Raw genomic sequence first — 8,770 nt, forward strand, 5'->3', positions numbered from 1 at the left:
GGATTTCAGTTTTTATGTCTTGTGCCTGTTAAATCTTGGCTGTTCAGATAATATATGCATATTAAGCATATATATTCCCTTAGGCCTCTTCAGTTATTAGGTTATAAGATGTACCTTGGCTGTGGCCAGACCTTCACTGAAGAAATGCTGGTGACAGCTTAAGCTGCTCATTCCTACTTTGTTCACTATTAGCACCTCCCGAACGACTCCTGCAAGACAGGTTGGATGATTAGTTTGCAATGAATAAGGGGAAACATCTTCTGTAAATTTAGACAGTTGAAAACCACACACCAGGAACACTTTAGGTTCCTCCAAAACTCTTCAGAGCAGGAGTTAGGGTTGACCAAGTCCGTTCCTGATGTCTCATTCCAGCCTTGGAGAACCTCACTGTGAGGTCCTGAGTCCTTCAAGAAAATCTAGTAAAGAAAAAGCAAGGCACACAAAAATCACCCATTACATTTTAAACTGTAGGCATGAGGTTTCAACCTGGATTAGGGTTTTGGCTTTTCTTACTGTAGTCAGCAATAGTTTGGGGTTAAAATTAAAACAGTTTGCTTAAAAGGAGATATCTTAGAATGCGGGATTATATTGTCCTGTATATTTTAGAAGCCCAAAGCCTAATTTAGGACCTTAATCTGGACACAGTTGTAACAAAAGGTGGTGAACTCAACAGAGAAATTATATATTAATCAGGTTTGTGTATGATAAGAACACTGTTGCCTTCATGTCTTTTTGCCAACGGGTTACTTCTTTATAAGTAGAGATACTTGAATTGTTAGCTAAAACTCCCTTCTGCCACAATTTTTTACATCCATGAAAACGTCTAGCAACAAAGTACCTTCAAAAGATCAGCAGTGGAACACTGATACTACCAGCAGGGTATTTTTATCCTTTGAATAAGGCAATCAAGCTTCCACCCTCCTTTATCCTCCCTTACCTCTGCTCAGTTGGCATGGTTGAAATATTAGACCCAATCTCATCAAAACAATCTGAACAGAAAGTCAGGATCCTTTCAAAGCCCAGAAATATTACTGGAAGTACAGAAGGCTCATCTTCACAAAAATTATTAGATCTCAAGTTTGCTTCCTGCAAAAAGGTTAAAGGGCCTACATCCAATTAATAGTATGTATCTACTTCAGTCCAAGACATAATTTAGTTGTGACTATACTTTATTGTACCCCAGTCACTTTCAGACTGTAACTACTATGGCTGTGTTTTTATTTTATCCTGAGTATGCCTTTGGTCTAAGTGTGATTATCTTCAGGTTTATTTTGGAGCTTCTTAAGTAAACTGTGCAAAAGCAGTGCTAGAATTGCCATGCACTTAAATGTTAATGGGTTTTATTGTTATGTGAGACGTGTATTTAGAAACGGGAACAAACTTTCAGTTTTTTTTTAATTGGTTTATGAACAAATGTCAAAGGACAGTTGTCTTAGCTAGAGAGTTTGTTGTCGTTTTTTAAATTATTTTACTCCTTTATGACAAACAATATCATGGTTGTTTTTAAAATTTCCACCAGTCCTCAGCTGTTTCTAAATGCAGGACAAGCTTCTCTTAGTGGGAGTTTTATCTTTAGCTTCATTAGGAGTAAGGACAGACCTGTAAAATGAGCCAGGGCAGAAAGCCTCACCTTGAAAAAAATGGGAGAAGATGCAGAGAAATGACAAGGCAGTTTGTTCTTTACCACAGGCAAGCAACCTTCAGGACTGCAAAACTCCCTCTGAGTCAGTATGTCCCGTTTCCATGTAGCTTCATGTCTGGAGGGCTTAGCAGTGCCGTGGCCCGCACTGGCAGCAGAGGATAACCCCTCTAAACCCCAGCTGAGGGACCAAATATTGACTAACGGGACCACAGTCCAGGGAGCTCAGCTATTTCCAGACTTCACCCAGGTGGGAAGGACTACAAGGTGCTAAGCCAGACCCGGAGACGGGATAGTTTGCGCAAAGAGAATGAGGGTGGCTTTGGCTTTGACTCACCTTCTCACCCAAACAGGCTCACACAAAGGGGGTTTTATGCCCCTGAACTTCAGCCCCCATCCTAAACTAGTCCCAGACCTTTGTCCTGAACCCTTTGCTTTCTGGAGGAGCATTTGCAGGCTGCAGATCCCAGGATTGGCTCCTGGAACATCTAGATTCAATGGACCTTCAATTCCAGCAACAAACCTGGTGACATTCAGCAAATATTCAGAAAACAGTTGTGAAAGTCCAAGTACCCATCTGTTCCCACTGGCAGCTGTGTTTCCAGACAGGCTATTTGCTTATTCTGTGTCATCCCTGCACAGAGGGGAGGTCAGACATAACCTTGTTCTCACCTGGAACCGTCAGAGCCAGGTTTGCAAACTGTCAGACTGTAAGCAGAGAGGCCAAGTCATGACATTTAGATGAATGCAGAAAGCTGAGACATTTTTCCTTTCCTATAGCACAGGAATCACATGTTATCTAAACTCTCATGCCCTTCTCCCACATCTTCACCCTGCCAGACCAGGGGAGAGGAAAAAATGACAATTCCAGAAGCAAGCTCTTGTCCACAGACACACATTTCACTCTCCCCATATGCCTTCACAGGCCACCATGAAGTTCAATGCAATGACACAGCCCCATGTCTTGTGCATAGCAGTATTCTGGATCTTTTCATAGATTCTCTGTGATGTTTCCAATAAGATAAGAAGGTTTTCAAAAGCTACACGCACTGAAAAAAATACAGTATATGTACCTAATTCCTTTGACAGTTCCTCAGCTCAAGCACTAAAAGAGGAGACATAAAAAGCAGGTGTTCATGAACTGCGGCATTGAAACCATTGTGTGGAAAGGATACAGATTAATCTCTAAATAAGGTGTCATAGGGAGGAATATTTTTATAACCTCAGAAAATGTTAAAGTTTAAATTTTACCACAAAGTCCACCTTGCCTATTTACTGTGTGAGGCGATATATCACCCCTATGTGAGCAATAAAGATAAATTGTGTTTTAAGTAAGGACTATGAAACTTACGATGTGGACACAACAGTCCCTTCCCTTTGAAGCATTCCATTTCTTCTTATCATTTCACATATAACTAGAAATGGGAATACTGAAAGCAATGCAGGCTTGTAAGAGATTGAGGCTAAAGAAGTGAAGTTCTTTTCTTTCCCATGTTGTAACTGCACTGCTTTTATTTGAGCAAATTGTTTAACAGCTCACATTCTTCCCTGGAGAGAATATGTAAATAATTATAAATCTTATTAATACCTTTGCGAAAGTGCATTTTCATTACCCCAAGTGAATTATGTAAGTCCTGGGATTTATTATTAGATTCATGTATTATGTATATTGTGTAGTTACGGTCAAGAAAAAAAGCTGGTCGGATCACAATATATTGCATGGTATTTCTCAGTCTCCATGGTCAGAGATGGTGGCTGACAGTGTCTTGGTGGGTTTTGAAGACCTCCTTGATTTGAGGAAAGAGAAATGTGCTAAGTCTTTCCCTGAAAAATAACAAAGAAAATTAACTAAAATATAATAGAAAATATTTTTTTTTTTACATTATTCTTGTGGGAATAGAAAAGAATGGTTACCAAATGTGCCTGTTACACAAATTAAAAGGTAGTTGCTGTCTGAGCCAGAATTGAACCTGCAACGCAGTGCCATCTGGTGCACACACAAAGAATAGTCTGCCACAGGGAAGGACGTTCAAGTTCTAAAAAATACATGTTTAGATTCTACAAAGTAGCAGTCGCATTAGGCACTTCACTCCCTTTAATGAGATAAATCATCCCACAATACCCCTGTCAGTTAGACAAGTATCATTATCTCCTTTTGCAAATAGCTATACGGAGGGGAACAGGTAATCTGAGTTGCTGAGATGACAGGGGGAAGCGGTGTGGGAGTCAGGATGGGATTCAGGATCCTTGATTTATGACACTGCCCAGCAGCCACCCAGCAAGCAGGAGCGCGGGCAGGAGTCAGGTCTCCTGCTGCAGTGTTAGTGCGGGAGCTGGGGAAATTCGTTCTCACTGCCACAAACCCAAAGGAATAGGGAGTGTGCAGTGAAATCAAGACATGACAAATTCAAAACTGGTGAAGGGGAAAGACTTTTTCGCCTAGTATGCCAGTGGAACTGACTGTCAAAGGACAACCCTGAGGCTGAGAACTTAGTAAACCTCATTGAATTCTCAGACAGTTTTGGGGTTGGAATTTTTCAGAGCAACAGTTTCTACTGACAAATTAGGAAAGGACTAATAATACCACACTTTCAAGTTTAAAACATTGTCTGATTTATAGAAAGTGTGAACAGGTTGAGCTTAGATACCGGATAAAGCAGATTATCCTATACCTCTGAGGAATCAGCACTGTCCTTTAAACCACCTAATCCTGGTTGCACCAGTAGAAGCAAGATCTCGAGATTTTGCAAGTATAGCAGGTTTCCTGCTCTTACAAGAGAGTACACCAGCTTTCTGCTCTGCCACAGATTTCCCATGTGATATTGGGCAAGACATTTTGGGTGAAATTAGATGTCCTGGCTGATCTGGGGTAACACATCGTCACCAAAGGGGACCTCCTCCTCCCTTCTCCTCCAATGCATGGAGTCAGGAGCTCTTCTCACCATTTGGTGAGCCACTTCATCTGACCAAATTAGCAGAAATCTGCCAGGAGCCCAGTGGGGAGAAGGACTCAGAAGTGACTTTTTCAGCAGAAACGAACTTCTATATTCAAACCAGAATTTAATGACACAGGATGAGCCCCTATGACAGCTCACTGCCACCAAAATAGAGAAGTTCCTTCTCTTCCTCCATCAGTTCCTCATCTCCCCTCACTGCTGTTATTCATTTGGCACTACTTCTGGTATCACTGACCCCTTTGAGCTGGTACAACTCACTAACTCAGCAGAAAATAAACTCCATAAGAAAAACAAACAGACTTCTGGTGGGTTAATGAGTTTCACTGGTTTATAGCAGAATCCAACTATACCAATGCTGCTGTCAAAGGAGTGGGACTTTGCAGTTGGGAAAGGGATGGAGGGAGGAAAAAGGGCAGAAGGGAAAGAGGGATTAAGTGAATAAGGTGGTGGGAAATCACCTTTGCTTTTGGTCAGTCACCAGCTCAGCTCAGCTGCTCATCAAACCAAGCTCAAGCTGCCATCACACAGTTAACGATCATCAGATGGCCACGTACTGTGAAAATAGGAGCATAAAAGTCACTTATATAGGTTTCTTGATTCCTTCTTCCCTTCCCTCATTTGCTCTCTAATTGTACTATATAAGACTTAAACATATCACAAAAGTGTTCCGGGAAACACAGTATTTTCCTCTCAGTAGGGCTTTTATTAAAGCAAATGTAAGTAAATTCATACATAAATGAAGGTCTAAACCTTATTACTACAATGATAGATAACCAAATTCAGGTCTATTTCATCTCTATCTCAGTCAGATAGACAGCTGAGATGAGGCTATGAAGTATATTGCAACAAACTGTTAAAAATCAACATGAGTGAATAAATGCTTCCTCACCTTTCAGATTAGTAGAGCTGAATAGCTAGTTTGTAAAAGGAAGAGAAAATGGCAAGGTACAGGAAGGGTAAGGAAAACAAGTCTCTGTGTGGCAACTTTCCTATATTATGTAAGCTACCTCATATATATCCATCAGTGCCTCTTAACACCTAATGTAATTTATATCTCTATTTATACTGTGACTGCATTCGTCCTACAGTTTCATCAAGATTATTGCCTACCCCAACAAGGGCGTGGGGCAAACTCGAAGGAGAAGAAGCCAGTGGCAAAACTCCTGCTGACTTCAGTAAAACCAGGATGTCATCCCAGGCACCCAGATGCCCAAGTTCTTGTGGATTTGCTGGGGGCAAGGGAGACACATAGGTTTCTGTTAGGTAAATAATTGGCCGGGGATTGGGGAGAAAAATCATTTGGTGTTACACAAATAACACAAATTCTCAGGTCTCAAAACTGAGCATCCCCTAGTCAAGCATAATCTTTATTATCTTTTTAAAAGGTTCTCAATATTTTTCAGAAAAGAATGATGGGTTCCTGTCTATAATTTTAAAAATGAATAACAATAATAATAATAATAATAATTTAAAAACTATATAACCAAAATAAAGACATGAGTGTGACATTATGAGTTACCTGCTGTTGTAGCCACTGTGTCCTACACATGGGCTGCCCCATGGCAATATAATGCACAGGCATGGGGAAAGTCAGACATCACCACATGTGACAGCTCTCATGGTAGACAAAAGGGACTGATTGGAGAAAACTGGCAGGTTGTGTGGTGCTAATCTGTAATTCTCTGGAGGTTATGTGGACTTTGGGTCTGTAAAATAACATAAGAAATTTCAAAGAAGCCTTCTTTGGTGTTTTTTATATACTTCCTCTTCCAGCTTGAACCAGCATCAGCAGCTGAAGACCAAAGCATAGAGTTTTGGGGAAAAACGCTAGGTTGGTTTTTATTATGAGTAATAATATTTACAGCACAATAAAGCCTGGAGGCCAGCAAGATTGGGATCCATTGTAGTAAATGAAAACCACTTGTCTTCAAGTAATTAAATTATTAAATTATTAAATCACTTTTAGATCTTCTTAAAAACTCCTTAATTTTATCTACACATGAAACAACCAAAACTCCTCCAGTATCGGGGTAAATGAGAGGGAAACATCTTCTGCAGACAACTCAGTGGCTGCCCTCAGGTCCTTCACCACTGTCACGTGGCTCCCTCGTGGCAACCTGCTTATCCTCCCCTTCCCTTAGAAAAACACTTTCCTGGCCAAGCCAGTCATACTGATTCAAAAACGGGGTGTAGACCAGACCAGAGATAGGGAAACTTCACTAAACAGGTGTGGCTCATTATTAGACACTTCATGTTTTCTATTTTTACCTTAATCTCTTTGCTCTTCCCTCAGGGCTTGCGTAGTCTAGAAAAGATTTATTTTAAAACTTATTAGCTCAAGCATTTGAGCTAATATATTTAAAACCCCTGGTTTCTAATCCTCACTCAAACTGTGGCTACTTTCATCTCCCCAGGCAGGGTGCCGGAATCGCTTTTTTTCACCTCTAGGTCCTTCCAGAGGACCAGGGTGTCCTAACATTTCCCTTGACACTTTCACCTAATTTGGCCACTTTTCCATCACTTGATACACCAGCAAATACTTTGTGCTGCTTTTTCCAGGGCTTTAACAGGTGTTAATTAAAACATTTTAGCTAGCACACTTTAAACATACACCTTTTATCCTAGGGCTCAGATACAGAAGCAAGTTCCTGCAAGGCAGCTGAGCCCCCGTAGCTGCACTATCAGCCTCAAACTTCCACTTGCCTCTCTGACCCGGATCTCTGCAATCTCTACACACGCACAATCCACAAACCGACAGCCAGACTATGTTTTCTGAGGAGAGCAATTATTTAAATGCTCCCCTTTAAATTCTCAATCCCATTTCAATTCAAAAAAAGATGTAAAACTGGCTATAACGTTACCCACTTAGCCCCTGTGTCACTTTGAAACAGCATAGTCACAGTGTGAAGAATTAGTTATTCGCCATTAAGAGAGTAACGGCACATCTGCCACCTTGATCATTGTGTTTGTATTATTATCAACTTCTGTCTGAGTGCCAAGTAATTTAATCAAACTTGAGAGAAAAAATAATAATGTTTCAGTTGAACAATGGTGTGGCCCTTTGAAAAGGCAGAGATTTGCTCTAGGGTACACTGAAAGGAGTGAAGGTCTATAAACAAAGGGTAACACTGTGAAAAATTTATCTGTCAAATCTACCTTCTTTTTCATTTTTTTATCTACTTGTAAATAATTCTCCAACAGATTGCAACCACTATAAATGTACCACCCTTCAACAGATACGCTGTGCAACACGTTGCTTATTTAGAGATTGTTGCCGGTTCGTTGAGTATTTACAGCTTCCTTTTTATACCCTGTGATAGGTTCACAGCACGTTATTCTGTTTCTCTGCTCCAAGTGGACAGTCCAAAGGAAAACGCAGAGTTGTCTTGAACGAAGAAAAATAAATTAAGAGTAAAATAAATAAAAGAATAAATAAGAAACAGAGGGAAAGCAAGCAAAATGAGGAAATGTTAAAATACGTGAAATCTTTCCTTGTCTTTTACAGCGTCAGGAAGATCATTGTGTCTAGTTTTGCTCCCCAATTGTTTAAACTAGTGATGGAGGAAGAGAAGGCATAAGTCATATTTACTGACTGCCTGGAAAACTGTTCAGCCGATGTAAATTCTTTGCATGTGAGTGCATGTCCGTGTGCTGTGTTGTTTGCAAAGGGCGCAGTCCCTTATCCTTGGCCCTTTTGTTTGAGCAAATGCTTAAGTGCCAAGCCTTTGGCCAGAGACATCTGGAAACTGCCGCCGGTCCTTCTCGCTGCACATACAGCACACATTTCTCTAGCTAAAATCACCTTTATTTTATCTGATATTATCACTGGAGAAGAGCAGCATGGCTAAAATAGAGTGGCTTCTCTGGTTTTTTTGCCTCCTGGGTGTTCTCTGTTCCTATAATTCTGCATTGCCAGCCACATCATACAGAACTTGAGCTATCAGAAAATATTACTCCAGGTTGTAGATCTGTGTGAGCAGGGGATGACGATGTGAACAGTGGAGAGTACAGCTTGCTAATCACCAAAGGGTGGGCACTAACAGACAAACATCCAAACCAGAGTCTCTCTGTCCACTGAAGAGTTTCCTCTGAAAGAGAGTGGAAACCCCAATAGCTCTGAACAATGAATTGACGAAGGTAATGATTGCAAAAAATTTCTACCTCTGCAAGATGG

General features: G+C 40.7%; 1 long non-coding RNA gene across 1 annotated transcript; it reads right to left on the reverse strand.

Annotated features, from left to right (window-relative positions):
* Nucleotides 1-335: 335 nt before the first annotated feature.
* On the reverse strand, nt 336-6,482 carry LOC110357736 (uncharacterized). The gene is made up of 3 exons (XR_002411531.2): nt 6,116-6,482; nt 5,055-5,149; nt 336-3,463 (listed from the first exon to the last, which is right to left on the reverse strand). It is a non-coding gene; the product is annotated as an uncharacterized LOC110357736 (long non-coding RNA).
* Between the last annotated feature and the right edge of the window lie 2,288 nt (nt 6,483-8,770).

The sequence above is a fragment of the Columba livia genome, chromosome 2 (assembly GCF_036013475.1).
Source record: "Columba livia isolate bColLiv1 breed racing homer chromosome 2, bColLiv1.pat.W.v2, whole genome shotgun sequence".
Lineage (NCBI taxonomy): Eukaryota > Metazoa > Chordata > Aves > Columbiformes > Columbidae > Columba > Columba livia.